The sequence below is a fragment of the Callorhinus ursinus genome, unplaced genomic scaffold (assembly GCF_003265705.2).
Source record: "Callorhinus ursinus isolate GAN/ISIS: 27379988/994484 unplaced genomic scaffold, GSC_fseal_2.0 scaffold22, whole genome shotgun sequence".
In the NCBI taxonomy this organism is placed as follows: domain Eukaryota; kingdom Metazoa; phylum Chordata; class Mammalia; order Carnivora; family Otariidae; genus Callorhinus; species Callorhinus ursinus.
This window is the reverse complement of record NW_027397084.1, coordinates 16,912,078-16,930,051: the sequence shown is the minus strand read 5'-3', so window position 1 is coordinate 16,930,051 and position 17,974 is coordinate 16,912,078. Positions and strand designations below refer to the sequence as shown.

Below are 17,974 nucleotides of genomic sequence, written 5' to 3'. Positions count from 1 at the left end.
CTGTAAACTCTTCTTATTCAACATACCAGTTGCCTATAAGCAATTGATTCTCAGTTTAATATATTTAACCTTGATATTAAAAAAGACTCCTTTATTCAACTGTCTAACCAACATATACAAGATATTCACATCCCGTGAAGATAAATTTCTTTGCTAATCTGGAAAATCTTTTTTTGGTTTTTTTTGTTTGTTTGTTTTTTGTATGATAAGACCAAATTGTGTCATGTGTCCACCTCTGGACCAATACCATTAATCAGGAAAATGTCAATTACTGATTTGCTTAACACTGGAATCCTATACCTGGCAAGAAGGAAAGTATTGACATGATTGATTATGACTAGTATCAGTCCTAAAAGTGAAAATGGAGCCAACTTCCAGGGCTAGTTGGGGAAGAGAAATATATAAATCAAAGCAGCATATTAACACCAGGAAGACTGGTAAAACAGAAGCCATGAACTATCAACAGGACTTACTCGTTTCCCCTATGGTTTGGTTTCATTAAAATTCTTTCTACAATATCTGTCATTACTCTAAATACTTCTCAGTTTATCCATCATTTATATATTAGTCTAAGCCACTATCAGCTCTCGCCTTTTCTGAACTACAATTCCTTGCCTTTTATCTCAAGCAGCTCTTCCCTATTTTGTTGTTGTCGTGGTCGTTATTTTTGTTGCAGTTGCAGGATTCATCCTTTATGGAAAACATGTTGTGTGTTGTTACATAAAAATTAATGAGAATGATATTATCTTAATTCTTCCTCTTTCTTTTCAGATTGACTATATTCTTCACCTTAATCGTATTGATTTCCCACTCTCCATTCCTCGAATTTTGGTCATATCCTTACATAAATACCATGGTGGTTCCTTCCTTATTATTACCCACTTGTGACTCAAGCCAGCTATTTGCTGAATAATAGTGTTGGGTGGGTGTGGAGGAAAGGCACTGGGGCCAGCCATAGCTTTAGTTCAGGATTGTTGTCTGGAGCAGTAAGTCTTACGTCCATTATCTTTCAAGACATGGCCTTGCTAGGTTGTTTACATTCAGCTGGTTGACATAACACATGGTGAAGCCCCTTAATTCATGGTGTCTGTGTTATGATAACTTTTTCCTCCCTCCTTTGTTGCAATTAATTTTGGTAATTTCCTTTGGTAAAAACCTGTCTCAAATTGAAAAAAAAAAAAAAACAAAACCTTATAGTTATTATAGCCTCTCCTTCAGTTCTAATTTTCCCTGTACTTATAATATCCTGAACTGAGGCAACACGCATATTTCTTTCTATGATCACTCATCTCTATATTTTAGAGAATCACTAGACATATTCTTTAGGAAACTAATTCATACTTTTAGGGATATCTTAATCTTCCTTCACCGCCTTATATCTATGGAGGTACAGGTAAGCTCTTCATGTCCTTCTATATTTTGGTTCAAATTTCAGAGGACTTGACATTTTTTTAAGATTTATTTATTTTAGAGAGAGAGAGAATGAACAGGAGGTGCAGAGGGAGAGAGAGTCTCAAGCAGACTCCACCTTGAGTGCAGATCCTGACATGGGGCTGGATCTCACAACCCCAAGATCACAACCTGAGCCAAAACCAAGAGTCGGACACAACCGGCTGCACCACCGGCGCCCCAACGGTTTTTTTATTTAATTTATGCATTGAGGTTTTGATCTCTTTTCTGCTTCATTAATGAAAGGTTTCTTTGTCTATATTTTGTTCACTTTATTTTATTTTATAAGAGTCAGTGGAAGTCAAGAAATACTTTTATTAAGTTATTAAGAATCATTTTATATAATATTGATTTTCTTAAACTAATGTGATTAAAACCACATATACAATACTTAGGTTTTACAAAATTTCTTTTATCCTGTTAGAAACAGCTGGACTCAACTGCTTTCAATCTCAGTTCATAAAAATGCTCATCTTCAATGTGATTTTCTATCATACTGGTAACACCGCAAAGTGTCTCAAATAAAATACTATCTAGGGATTTGCACTTAAAATTTGGCTTCAAAATCCCATTTTTTTTTCTTCAAAGGTCTTTCTTGAAGATGTATTTACTTAGCTAAAATATGACTTGAAATTTACAGCTAATTCATGCAGGAAAATGTGTAGTCCGGCTTTATAAATATTCAAGACAGTAATAATGGGAAGAAATATAGAGATTACCTTATATCTTATTAGTGGTCAGTAGTTTTTTTACATTATGCTATAGATTAAATACCTTTTAATGGAAAAAAAGAAAGTATTTTCCTTTGCAGAAATATAAAATGAATCCCGGTGCTTCTATTTCCATAAATTTATAATGTTCCTTGTATTCTCAGGATTTATATTAGGAAAATGATATGTTCATTTTTGACACATTTAAATATTTTGAATTTCCATGTTCATCTGAAAAAGCTATCATTTATAGCATTTTTTTTTGGTACAACCTCAATTTCTAAATGTAGAATACCAAATAAAATTCTTTGTCACTAAAGTTAGATGGTATATAGTAGGGCCTTGTTCTAGTATGCTTTATTATTGCTTGGATTTAAATATATTTTTCTCAGATGACATCCAAGAGAGATAAACTATCAAATTACCAAAATTATCTCATTATTCTTGATACATGAATTCTAAAGGTATAAGATGCTGCATTGTGATTCTTGTTTAATGGCAGTGCTATCATCTATTAGAATATTGCTACTAATAAGGTTACATTTCTTTCTATAAAAGAGAAAGTATGCTTGCTTTATGTTTACAGGCTTGATCCTGTGTATAGCTTAGCTTCCTCCCTTTACCAGAACCATCCCATCTCATATCACTAACTTGCCAGCTTGGTCTGCCTGTTGCTATGGTTTCCCAGCAGTCATTGGCTATGCCCTGTTGCTTGAAATTATGCTTAGGCATGTCCTCATAGAATCTCATCTTTCTACTGTGATTTTGGTTGTTCTCAGTTTTGCATAGAGCAGTAATCCATTTTTTGTAACCCATTTTTACACTGAGTTTATTTGACTGCAGCAGAATTGAATGTCTCAGAGATTTGGTTGGCTCTGGATTTATGGGGGTTTGTCTTGTTAATGGCAAACCCTAGACTTGTAATATCCCTACTGCTCATGGAGTTGAACAAATGGCATGGTCCCTGCATGTGCTTTAATACCCTCATGAATCTGACATATTATTTACCTAAGATGAGTTTCAGTGGTAACACAGCTGTTGGTTTCATCTGAGGGCTTACCCTTTTGTTCACTGTGACATGGTAGAAGTACTGACATTTAGCAGCATCTGTGAAAATCTAGCCCGCACAGTCAAATTACAAATTGCATACTACCACTTTTCTACGGGCTATTAACTTGGCTAGGAGCATTTTGCTCCATTGGTGTCATATTTTGTTAGCTAGGCTTTTTGGGAACATGCTGGCTTTCTTTATTTTGTTCTCTATTTCCTGGATATCATGCTGTTTAATATTTTGCCAAAATGGTAAAATTCAATAATCAATTTTTATTTTTCCATCTCCAATAAAAGTTTTATGCTCTTATGCTATGATGTGGTTTCCCACTTAGATGGACTTCAGACTCATTGTAGTTATTAACATTATTGAATAACAATTATTCAACACTCATTAAAATAAGATCCTTTTTAAAGAGAAGTACAGAATCAAAAGGAAAGGGGAGAAATTTATTTTGATTTTTTGAATCATCATTTAATTTTTTTTGATGATTTCTTTCTACTCGAAGTTAAATTTTACAGGATACTCTTAGAGAAGAGAGAGAAAATAGGGAGGACACAGGGGAAATCAATTTAGGCTAACCAATGGTATGATTGGTCTGGATAGAATAATTAAATATTATATGAAGTTATATACTCACATACTTTGTACATATACATTCATGTTAAAGCCTTAAAAATGATCTGCTAAGACATTTATCTATTATCAAATACATCTATCTCCAATTCATGCTCAGCCACTCCCCAGGAATATCTTATAATTAAATCTACAACATTAGTTTTAGATGTGGAGAAACAAAATTACAATCTCTGTGTTCTTTAATTTGATCATGACTAGGTAGTATAGCTTCATTATTGGTTAATAAAAACCCTAAAAGAATGATGGACTTTTGATATAGGTAATTTGAGAGGACATCCTATAAGCTAGACAGTTTACTCTGTTGAAGAACAGTTAAGAAAGAAGTTAGCAAATATTTATAAATTACGTTAATAAAGTTAAATGTATTTTTTATGTTAACATCGTAAATTTGAGTTTCCGTCTAAGCCCATTTGTTAATTAGGGCAAAGGGTTTTCTTGGAATTTTGAAAAAAATTGGTATGTATATTGTCAAAGATTATTGACCGAATTTAACTCTAGAAGCTGTCATAAGAAACAGCATTTGTTAGGATATTTGTTATGTAAAATCATATTCACCTCATTTAAAGTGTTAAACTATGTTTCTATAAAGCATGCATCTTCACCATGACCTTGGGGATAAATTAGCTCAATTTAGCTGGAACAAAACCAATCTATATAAAAAGACAGTTACAGAATTTCTTCCAGGAAGAAACATGGTAAAACTCTTTCTTCTCCTAGATTATAATTATGAGCAAAATAAAAAGTTAAGTAAAATAAAGATGGTCTTAAAAATATACAGATTGAGGTCATGATCACAAAGGATTTTGAGAATATTCAACTAGACAAGATCACTGTCCCCTAGGCTCAAAATCTCAGCATTAAACTGTTGTTGTTGATGAATTCCTGTCAATAATGCTACTTTTATTATGTATAGCATTTTGTATTATTTTATATGTGCTTCCCTGACTCTGCTCTTTTGGGATTGTAGTCTCATTTTGTCACTTGCTTTCTGTGTGGCCTCAAATATGTCACTTCAGTTTTCTGATTCTCTGTTATCTGGAAAATGAAGGGGCATTTTTTGAGAATCAAATGGGAGAAAAATTTTTTTTTAAGTTTTTATTTTAATCCCCTGGTGCTCATCAGGACATGTGCTCTTTAATCCTCACCTATTTTACCCTTCCCTCTCTCCCCTCCCCCAGGTAATGGTCAGTGTGTGCTCTATAGTTAAGAGTCTGTTTCTTGGTTTGTCTCCGTCCTTCTCTCTCTCTCTCTCTCTTTTTTTTTAAATGGGAGAAATTTTTGATAAAAATTTTAGACTGTAAAATAACACAAGTGTCAATTGTTAACTTAGCAGTTGTAGAGGCCTATTTCATGGATTTCCGAGGATGTCATGTATTCTAAAGCTGAAACTGTTTTCTGCAAGTATATAAAACCGTATTTGTTTTACTTTAGATACAGAAAATATTCTCCTAGTCACTAAAGTCAATGTATGAAATTGAGGTGAATGAATATAAGCGTTTTATAAGAAAAATACTTTTTTCCTCAAAAATTTTCCTTTGTTACAAAGCCAGCCATTTTCTGCTTTTACTTCTAGGTTCTCAACAAAACTCAATGCATTCAGAATTTTTATTGTTTTAGCTTAAACACATTTCTCATCAGAGTAGTTCATAGTCATTATAATGGACATAAAATACAAAAAAAAGTAAATAAGCTGATAAAAATACCCTGCTATATTGGAAAGAGTAGGGACTAGAGGGTTCAACAAATTTGGGCTCAAATTCCAATACTTCTACTTTCTATTTTAATATGAACTTCGGGAAAATTATTTAATTATTTTGTGCCTTAATTTGCTAACTATATAAGGACAATATATCAATTTTCCCAAGATATTCTATGTGAGTGATCTAAGATAATACATGTAAACCACCTTCTATATTGCATGGCACCTAAGCGCTTAAAAATGACAGCTTTTATCATTACAAGACTCCCATTCCCCATGGAACTATTGTTTATATTATTTCTTAGCTTAACATTTAAAAAGTACTTTTTAGCTATAATAAAATCAGGAAAATTAGCTATTGAAAAAAACACAAAGATTATCAATCCTCCAATCTTTCTTTTTATATTACATGCCTGCTTACTCTTTAGTTTATAGTTTTATGTAACTTTTGCTTAAATAACAGTTTCCAGGCATTTTTACTGTCTAGGTAAGCTTCTGTTTCTTAATTTCATATTCAAAATGTGGGCCCCAGAATTTGGTATACTATACCTTAAGTGGTTGGACTGGTGAATATTAGAATGGAACTAATCTCTCTCTGTCTGGATAATATATTTCTATTAATAGAACTTTTTTTTCCAACTTCCACTTTCATCCTTAAACCACAAGAAGGTGGGGCACCTGGGTGGCTCAGTCCGTTAAGTGTGGGGTTCTTGGTTTCAGGTCAGGTCATAATCTCATGGATCATGGGGTCCAGCCCCACCTCGGACTCCATGCTCAGTGGGGAGCCTGCTTAAAGATTCTCACCCTCAGCTCCACCTCCTAAAATAAATAAATCTTAAGAAAAAACAAAACACATACACAAGAGGGTGACTTCTGGTTAAGCTTGAATTCCACTGAAGGGTCCTACCTGCCACCTCTCAAAGAACTTCTGTCTAATATCTATGTTTTAAATTGAAAATATAAATACAAAATTTTATATGTATTCTTTTATAAAAAGGTTTTATTTATTTATTTGACAGATTGAGAGAGAGAGAATGAGAGCACACGCACAAGTAGGCAGAGCAGCAAGCAGAGAGAGAGGGAGAAGCAGGCTCCCTGCTGAGCAGAGCCTGATGCAGGGCTCTGAAGGTGGACACTTAACCGACTGAGCCACCCAGAAGCCCCTATACTTATTCTTAATAAACCTTATCTGCCATGTTTTAGCTCAATATTCTAACCTAATTTCATATACTTTTATTCTGATCCTGTCATCAAGTATTTTAACAATCCTTCCTGCTTTGTAACATTGACTGAATGCTTTACATATCTTTAGAAATATCTTGACTTTTTAAAAAGTTAGATAGAATAAAGCTAATATGTAATCCCATGGCAGAGCCATAGAGCAGTTTCTTCAGGTTGACAACATTTAATTAATAAATACTCATTTTTTTGAGACAGTTGCTCAAATAACCATTAGTCACATGCTTATAACATAATCTGGTGTCTATTTCTCCACCTTATCCATAATACTATGAAAACTTTCTTGAATGTAAACTAAAATAAAAACACACTATTTATAGAGCAGTCAACTTCATCTATTAGTCTAAAGACCCAATCAGGACATAGTAAGTCAATTTAATTTTTACATGATGCCTTTTAGCAGGGATGGTAGTTCACTATTACTTTTGTATTCCTTAACAAATCATTCATTTAATAATCTGCTATGGAATTTTTATCTCAATATCAAACATATTGGTTTGATATGATATATTCCAGATTCCATTATTTTTCTATTAAATAATCCATTTTCATTTATTTTTATTGCCCCAAGTATCATATTATTGTTTTTATTTTGTAGAATAACAAATATGCAGGGGGCACTTACCATGTGCTAAGCCCAGTGGTGATGCAATGTTGAACTAGACAGACTGATTCTTTTCCTCGTGAAATTTATATTATAAGGAGTTCAATAGACAATAAGTGCATCACCTAATAAATAAAAGAAATCTAGAAGGAAGTAGAATTAGAAAGGAAAAGAATAGATTGTTATGATAGAGAATAATAGAGTTTTTCATAGATACAAGGTTAGGCAATGACTATCGAAGGGAGTCATATTTTAGATTAAAAGGGGCCAGCTGAGTGAAGAACCAGGAAAAGAAAATTTCTAGCAGAAAGAATAATACCAAGACCCTAAAGAGAAAGCATTTTTTCTTTTATTGAGTCAAATAGAGCTCCAGGTGGCTGAAGTGTGGTTAAACAGGAAAAGAGTGGCCTGAGAAGAAGTTGGAGACCTAGTCAGGAGTCTGATCACTCAAGGGATTGTAGGCTTCTGACAGGCGGATTAGATTTTACTGTGTAAATTGGGACTCCATTAATAGACTCTAAATGGGCAATGATATGATCACCATAGCATTTCAAAGTGGCTATTCTGGCTGCTGTGAATGGAGAGAAGATTGATAGGATGCACAAGAACAAAAAGAGGAAGGCCAATTAGAAAGATTTTTAATATTCCAATGAAGATATAATGAATGAGTTACTTTAGTTCAGTTTGTCCAAGAGAAAACATGCATCAATTGCAAAATGCCTGAATCTCTACAAATAATTCATAAATTCACTGAATGATCAATATGCTGAGTGGTAAATTTGCCAAATTTACCGATTTACTGGAAGATGTTATTTATTCATAAAGTTTAGAGATATTTTGACTGAAATGGATGGTTTTAATAAACTTTGAAAATTTCTGAAATGTTTTAGTCAAGGAATTTAGGTTTTAATTCAGTTTATTTTAAATTTATTATGAGTAATTTCACTCTGGCAAACCAAAAATCTAGTGTATTCCTGATTGTTTTACTATTCCCTGGTTGGACATGAGACTGTCTTATGTATTTTTAATGACAAGTCTTGGGCATATATTCAATATTGGTACTTTAAAATGAGTGAGTTTCTATCTTCCAATAAATTTAGAGTCACAAATTCATCAATAAGCTCAAACAAGTTAATATTTGAGAATTTCTTAAGGAATAAAATGTGAATCTCTCTTAAAATAGACATTTAAATAAATTTCACCAAAAAATTCACTGCAAAACAACTGTAGTAATATTTAGCAGTATTAAGACTATTATGAATCAACTCATCTTAAAGATCATTTTAAAATCCTGAAAATCTCTTGAAATTATCCATGCCCCACAATATGCTGAAAACTATATATTTAATATAGATGTGTTTGAGGGAACTTGCATTTTTATGAATTGGTTTTTAGGCATTTGATTTTACACTAATTTGTTTATTAAAAACAAACAAACAAGGTTTTGGTGAATTGATCATTTAGCTGAAACACTGATAGTGGCAAGGGCAATTGAGAGGAGTAGGTATGATATTCTGGTTGGAAAGACTAACACATTTGATGCTAGGCTGATTTGAGGGATGGAGGAAAGGAGAGATCAATGATTACTCCTACATTTTGGAATTTGAAGACATGGTGAGTGTTAGCACTATTCTTTGAGAATAGGGAAATTTGGGCATAAGTGTGTTTGCTGCCAAGGGGAAGGAATTTTTCCAAATCTATATTTTTAATATACTTGGGATGCTAATATAACCACCATGTGAAGCTGTCAAGTGGACAGTACGATATACCAACCTGGACCTAACAGGAGAAGACTAGCATGGAGTCATCAGAATATGGATGGCAATGGAAACCAAGGATGGGAGAAGAAACGCACTAGGATTCACTTCTGAAGTTCTCCAACATTTAGACTATGTATAGAAATAATATAGATAGGAAAGGAGTCTGAAAGGAGTAGCCAGTGAGACGTGCTGCTGCTAAAAGTAAGAAAAGAAAGTTTTCAAGAAAGGTAGAATTGTCAGTTGTGTCCCTATAAACAGCAGTTTTATTCACATCATCACATTTGACTCCCCACTTTCCTTTTTTTTTTTTACAGTTTCCAGTTCATTTTATTAGCATACTTTCTATGCTTTGTTTTATAAATATGTATACACATACATACATACACACATACTTGCATGCATTGCCTACACACAGCATCTGTTTGTGTGATTATGTCTATTTTCCACTTCATTCTTTACCATGAACTTTTTAAAGGCAGGCACCCTGTCAATCATCTTTATATGCTTAGCACAGTATCTGGAGAATACAAAGTACTCAGAAATATTTGTTGAATTGCATTATATTATTTCTAATAAGAACTTCATCTCAGTCACCATCAATATACAAATATAAATATTGATAAAACATGTAAGTTCATCATGCATTTTCAAGCCAAAGCCACAAGTATATTTCAGTCCTTACTGGGCATTTTAATCTTTACACCTGAAAACCAAGTTAACTTTTTTGATCAAGCACACGTTATGTCTTTTCTGTTTATCTCTAAAGTTCTTTCTTTGACTTTTTATGAACATCTCTTGAAACTACACTGTTAAATCGCAAATGCTGAGCTCAGAGCAGAAAATTTGCAAAAAGCCACGTCTGCTTGCTACACCAGCTACTGATCTGAAACTGCAAACCGCACCTGTAGTGCTAAAATTGATTTTACTCGTCTTTGCATATGTCATCAAGATCAGCATGCATTTTGAACCATTACTTAAGATTTGTTATGAAATGATGGAAGTTGCAGTCTGTGAAAATGATTGGTTTTCTGAAAAGCTTCTCTGCTCATTTGCACATAGACAAAGGCCATGTGTAAGCTCCTCAACAAAGCTATAGACCTGGTATTATGCCATTATATGAGCAAAAATCCTAGAGATCTGTTTATTCCTGAGATTGAAATATTCACTGAAACAACATAAATGGGAATGAGTTCCATTCTGTGAGCTCACATAATAAAATAATAGAGAATGTAGCCTAGTATATGTGAGAAAAATATTTAAAAAAAAAATGGAATGGGAACGAGTCTTCAGAAACAGTAAGCATAATCCAGAGGATACGTGTTTAAACTGACCTTAAAAGTAAATCTACATGCAATAGATTTTCCAGCATTTCAAACTCATTTTTCAGGGTTAGTCATTATAAAACCACAGAATTATCAGCATTAAGATGAAAATTAAGAGGTCTTACCTCACTCAAAGGGGGAAGGCCATAGGATATCAGGCAATACTGGGGGAAAAGGGTGAGAACAGCTGTGTTCATGTCAACTTACATTGTTTTTCTACCAAATCACGTGTTTCTCAAAGAAGAGATGAAAGCTCTTATCCCAATCTAGTTTAGGACGTTGAATGTTTCCAATAAATATGATTACAAAAATATGATTACTAGATGATAATCTGCTTTTAATTATACTTGAAATTAAAGTAACAGCAAAAAACTCCTTTGTCATATATTTACGACTAGTAATAGCAGCATATCAACCTAGTATTAAAATTGGTCTTCGTTGCCTTATCCCAGTGTGTACACTGGGATAAATGAGAAAGGAGGGCCAGTGGCATATTGTTGAGAATTCAAAAATTAGCATTTGAAATTGATCAACCATAAAGAGCACCATTTCACATGTAGTTTTTGTTTTTTTAATATTTGGGTTGTTGATGTTTATTCCTCATCCTTTCCTATGACTTTTGCAAAACAAAAGGAGAGATTCATTCAAAGTGGACAAAATGAAACCAACTTTTTGTTTGTTATCTTTAAAGTATGAATCACCTACAATAACTCCATTAGCACTAATGGAAATTTGCATGTAATAAATCCTTTTGGTGCCTGGAGAATATACCACAGCTCTTTTAAACTGTCTGATGCTTTTACCCTTGGGTCTCTCAGAAGTGATGAGCCATCAGATATAGTGTTCCTGGAAAGGAATAGGAAGATAATTAGAGTATCTCCAATTTTCTGTCTTTGCATATAACAGTCTTTTTTCCCCCCCAGAAGCACATGCATACATATCTTAATACTCCTACACAACTACAGAAGGGCTCAGGAAAAAATATACTGAATCGCATGAAGGAGACTATGGTTATTACTTTTGAGAATCTCATAAGAATTTTCTATATTTTGTATAATTACAGTTAGTTATAAAAGGGATTAGAGAATGTTATGTAAACCTTTAAGGATATATTGTCTGCTTAACTTTAAAAGGGCCAGTTGCTTCCTAACTTAAAAATGGAAAAAAATCTACCAAGATAAAAGTCATACTTTAGTGTATCCATCACTAGGAGTGTTTGCTGTTGTGTCTGAGTGTGCCTCTCAGATTGGCAGTTAGGGTTTCTACATATGAATTTTGGAAGACACAATTCAATCCCTAACAAAAGTGATCCAACTAATCTGGAACCTCTTTCTGACCAAAATTGAGAAGTTTCCAGAATTTATCAGCTCTTTTCTATCTATCTATCTATCTATCTACCTATCTATCTATCTATCTATCTATCTATTTATTTATTTATTTAAGAGAGAGCTCAAGCAGGGGGAGTGGCAGGCAGAGGGAGAATCAGGCTCCTGCTCAGCAGGGAGCCTGATGTGGAACTCGATCCCAGAACCCTGAGATCATGACCTGAGCCAAAGGCAGATGCTTAACCAACAGAGCCACCCAGGCATCCCAATCAGCTCTCTTCTATATGACTTGTTAAGTAAAACTCTGAATAAAAGAAAGACTACCAATTAAAATGTTTTTATAAAAATATTCTGTTGCTTTAGGCCGACTGTCACCATGCCCTAATTCATCATTAGTCAAAACATACAAAATTATTGATTTGTATCAATTCTGATATAAATGGTAAATCAATAACAGCAATAATAGATTGCATACATTTAAATAGTAATTATGTGTTAAATAGGGATAGTGGTAGTTAACTTTCAAGTATTTATAATTGAGTCTTTAGCAAAACAGTCAGATAAGAAAAGTCTATGATATGAAGTTATATTTCCCTAATATGAATAATGCATTCTCCCCTACTAGGGATTAGTGTTTACCATATCCCTTTTAAAAGCAGTGGAAAACTCTTCTATATTAATATGTCAATTCAAATTCGTCCGTAATTTTTAATAGCTATTTTAACATTTACTTTCTAATAAAGCTATTTCTTTCCCAATAAACCAGATAATTAAAGGGCTTAAAAATAGACAAACTAGAAAATATTTATTGTAACGGGCATTCCATTTGTACATGAATTTCTTTTAAATATGTTTAATTACAATAAAATGATATTTAAACGCACTAGTAAAGCTTGCTAATAAATCTTTTTGTAGAAAAGTCAGTATTCAAAGTGAATATTCTACAGAGTATATGGTTTGTAATTCCAGTGGCCATGGTAGTTTTCTAGCAGCAAAAATTATTTTTAAAATAATACTTAATACTATAAACATATATATAAAGAAAGCTATAAAGGAAAACAACAAAATTATTCATAAGCCCACTACTCTGGCAATCCATATTGATTTGTTAAAATGAAAGTAAAAATTCCATAAAATTAGAAAATTTAACAGATAACAAATAAAACCCCCATCTCAAACCTGCACATATTTTCTCTTCCAACCATAGCCTTTTAAAAAATTTCTTATGTTATCTTACATTTTATTACATATAGAAGTGTATTAATTTGAGCCATATAAAACTGTTAATTGTTGACCAGCAATTTTATGACTCAAACTAATACATGTGATTTTATATCTTGTTTTTTAATCTAATAATATATTTGAGTACTTTTTATATTATAAAATATACTTTATTTAGATTAAATATTATCATACATATATAATAAATTTAATTTGACTGATGCTCTTTTGGTGAAAATTTATGCATCTTTTTGCCATTGCAATCTTTATAGATGTATCTTGATATATGTATGCACATATATTTATAGTTAAACACCTAATAGTGCAACTATTGTATCAAAATGATGCACATTTAAAATTTTTATAGGTACCCTTAAATTACTCCTCAGAATTGCTCCCCCCATAGCACACACACAACTTTGTCAGAACCAGGTATTACTTATGATTGATAAAAATTAGTATCTCATTTATTTAGTTGCGAGTTGAACATTTTTTCATATGTATTCATTTATCATTTGTGTTCCTATTTCTGTTTCGGTAGATTGCCTATACATATGCTTGGTTCCTTTTTATTTTCTTATTGATTTGTAAAACACTGATTTTCGTATCTCCTTGTACATTCCTTATAAGACAATGGATACTTTATTTACCATGTATCTTGTAATTTTGCTGAGTTTGTTTACTAAAATCACATATAAATTTATCCAGCTTTTCCTTTTAGAAAACTTGGGTTATTTTTACATTCAAATCCTTGATCTATCTGGAATTTATTTTGATATAGAAGTGAAGATGACATTTAACTTTATATTTTTTTCTGAAAACTCTGTTGTCACTATTATAAATGACCCATCATTCCTGTTAGCATGCATCTCACCAAATTTTCTCATTGTTTTACATGGATTTCTTAACAATCTTGGATTTCCAAAAGAAATATATCACAAGTAATGGTAATTTTAGCAGATGAAACACTGGCCACATTGAAAAAGAAATTTGAGAGTTAAAAAAAATACTAATTCCATGATAATGGTTGAATTATCTAGAGCAGAAAATTTATAAAAGGCATAGGTCCAAAGATTAACCTTTGTAGAGTATCAAATATCAGTTTATATTTAATATTGGAGAAGGTAAGAAAAACAATTAAAGTAGAAGTTTCTCTCACAGGAATTGGAAGAGAACCATGAGAGCATATTGTTGCCTAAGTCAGAGAACTTAAAAAAGTGAAAATTGAGACAAAAAAACCTCTAAAATTAATGAGAAAAGCAATTTGGATTCAATTACATGCACAAAATTAACATTAGAGATCAAAGAGGGAATGGTATGAGTAGAGGATGTCTCAGTTTGTAGATTATTCTTTCTAGAAGCTGGAGATGCCAAGAAAGAGAAACAGCGGAAACCATCTCTAAATCAAAGGTGTTTTTAATTTGAATCAAGATTTGTGAAATTTTAAAGGCAAAAGAGAAGCGATGAGAGGCAGTGGGCGAATGAGAAAGTGTTAGAGCTAGAATACCCTTCAGAAGTCAAGAAGGATTAAAAACTGTGGTATCACTGTAATTTTGAAGAAAATAGGAGCAAACTAAGGACAGAATGCCAAACTAAAAGATGTTCTATTCCACGAAGTTAGGCTTGGCATTTGGGAAACTCTAAAACAACTAATCTAAAAATTAGTTGAATGACATCTAAGCATTTAAATATGAATGTAAATTAATATTGTAACAAAGTCCAAAAATGTCAGTATTACTCAGTAATATCCATAACTTTCATGGGAAAGATAAAAGAAAGTTAAGAGACAACATTTGAAGTATTGCAAATGGGGATTTAAGCAAAATTAAGGGCAAAATTTGAACATTCAGATGCTGTAGTAACCCCAGAGGAGAGTGCCTGTTAACTTAAACTGATGTATATGAAATTCTTCCTCTGATGAAATTTTTAAAACACCAAATTGTAAAGATTAAGAGCATTGAATTTGTTATCTATTAGGTATCTGTTATGTATTTATAGGCTGATAAATCATGGATTTTAATAAAATCCCTTATATCCATAAATATATTCACCTATACCTATCAGAACATTTTTATATTCTTTGTGAGCAACAATGGCTTTATTTCTTCCCAGTGTGTGTGTGTGTGTGTGTGTGTGTGTGTGTGTGTGTGTGTCTGTATGTCACATATATATGTCATACACACACACATATATATACATGTAAGCAAAAAATATATATATACACCCATATTATACATATATGTATACAAATATACGTATATACATATCTATCTCCAAACATATACATACATAATATACGCAAATATAAGCAAATAAAAATCTATCATGAAAGTGTCCCAAAAAGGTCTTTTGGAAAATGCATTTTCCAAAATTATGTAGCATTTATCTTTTATCCAGAATAACTTAAACATTAATGGTGGCTCTCAAGTAATCATGGCAAAGCAATTTTAAATAAATGTTTCTTTTTTTGCAATCTTTGAATAAACAAGTTTTCCTTTAGTTTATATTAGGTGATATTTATTTTACTTTGATTAGATTGAAAACTGATTGCATTGCTCTATTTCCTGAACATTTCAAAGTAATTTTCAGAGTCTAATTGAACAAACACATCTTATTAGTCTTTCCCTGAGATGTAATAATTTAAACAATCCTATCTGTACTTAAATACAAAGGAAAATTCAATCCAGAAGGGAAATGTAGCAAGACAAAGGGCCAGTGTATTTTAAGAATTATTTTTCCCAAAATCTGACTGGTATTTAATTAGATAAGGAAGAAAACCAGACAATGAGGAACTTGGGGACATTATCCCTTGCATTTGGCAATACTTGCCATTAACATTAAGCTATTTCCTGAATTAAAATTGCGGTTGCTTTAAATTCTCCATAGATGAATAGAAAGTCTCCATTTTGAGAGATCACTTGGTCTTGTTATAGTTTATGAATCTTTTGAAAGAAACCATGAGAAAATAGGTAACTTTGACATACCCAGTATATGAACTCTTTATCCTTTTATAATTTTACATTTCAAAATAAAATATACTACATGTATTCTTGAGTATGTCTTTATATCAAGTTCTTGAATGTAAAATAACTCTACTTTTGGTCTTTTATAATTTTCATGATGTTGAAGTTTAAAAATGTAGTAGGATGTCCCCCTCTCTCTGTGGCTGCAACTTTCTTTAGGACAGACAGATCTGTTGCAGACCTACTAGAGTCAGCCTTAACTTCTAGAGTTCTCAAGGAACTTTCATTTGAGAAACTATTTCTCAAAAAAATGCTGCATTTATCTCATATTACAAACAAACCTAGATATTTGTGGTGGCTTTCAGATAATGATAACAAAACAGTTGAGCCTTATTTTTTTAGAAGAATACTTCAGCTTAAGAGTTCTGTTTATTTTTTAAGAAATGCTAAAAACACATTGCTTTGATTAATGATCTCCATGAGCCTCCTAGGAACTTAATATGCAAGTTCAGGTTTTCATTGACAAGGGATTTTCCACTTTTCATTTTAAATGTAATTAATTATTTCCATGTATATGATGTTAATATTACAACACATTGTGTTCCCTACTGAAAAGACAGTTCATTGTTAGGTTTCTTCATATTTGCCTTTGATGTTTATCCTAAAGAGCTCCTTGTAGCAGAAGCTTAATAATTTAGAGCCACAACCTTGACAAAAATCAGGAAGAAAAATGAAATTACAAGAATAATAAAAGGGTGAAAATAAATAAAAATAAATAAACATAGAGTTACATGCTTTTCTTAAATAATAAGCTCTCGGGAGTTCTTGGTTGAAGAGACTATGCTGGGAGTGTTTGAAGAATTGTAGATGATATTCCTGCAGTTTATTGCTTCATAGGAAACAGAGACAACGTACTTCAGTATTGGGCCCCATTTGCCAGTCTGGCGTGGGTGTGGGAAGTACAGATAATGAGGACTAGGAAGAGGGAGGAAATACTACAGTTCAGGAGTGCTGAACTGTTCAAATTCTTTGTGACAGCTCCTATTCACCAATATCCAAACTAAAATCCCACTTGCCTTTATCTATAGTGGACAAATGGGAGATATTGGCAGTAAGGAGGCAGATAAAGGAAATCATCCAGACCATGAGGTAAGGTCTGGATGGCTGCTCCAAGGTAGTTTTTGGAATTCCAGAGGATAATCTTGCAACTCAAACATCTAACAGTAAGATAATTCAGCCTTGAGAATGAAGCTCAAAATAAATATGCTGATACTCTGGACCACAAAGTTTGTTTGTTTAATAATATATAGAATAGGGAAAAAATAGATAAAATGAAAATAGAAAAGGAAATAGGATTATATGATATACCCAGAAAAAATTTCTTACAATCAAATATTCAATAATGTGATTCCTATATTTCTTTTTTTTAAATTTTTTGTTGTTATGTTAATCACCATACATTACATCATTAGTTTTGGATGTAGTGTTCCATGATTCATTGTTTGTGTAAAACACCCAGTGCTCCACGCAGAACGTGCCCTCTTTAATACCCATCACCAGGTTAACACATCCCCCCACCCCCCTCCCCACTAGAGCCATCAGTTTGTTTTTCAGAGTCCATCGTCTCTCATGGTTGGTCTCCCCTTCCGATTTCCCCCCTTCTATTCTTCCCCTCCTGCTATCTTCTTCTTCTTTATTTTTTCTTAACATATATTGCATTATTTGTTTCAGAAGTACAGATCTGTGATTCAACAGTCTTGCACAATTCACAGCACTCGCCATAGCACATACCCTCCCCAATGTCTATCACCCAGCCACCCCATCCTTCCAACTCCCCACCACTCCAGTAACCCTCAGTTTGTTTCCTGAGATTAAGAATCCCTCATATCAGTGAGGTCATATGATACATGTCTTTCTCTGATTGATTTATTTCACTCAGCATAACACCCTCCAGTTCCATCCACGTCGTTGCAAATGGCAAGATCTCATTCC

General features: G+C 32.7%; 1 pseudogene; it reads right to left on the bottom strand.

The window, feature by feature from the left end:
* The window catches only part of LOC112837957 (scaffold protein ILK-like), a 128,308-nt pseudogene that overhangs the window by 71,752 nt on the left and 38,582 nt on the right, over window positions 1–17,974 (bottom strand).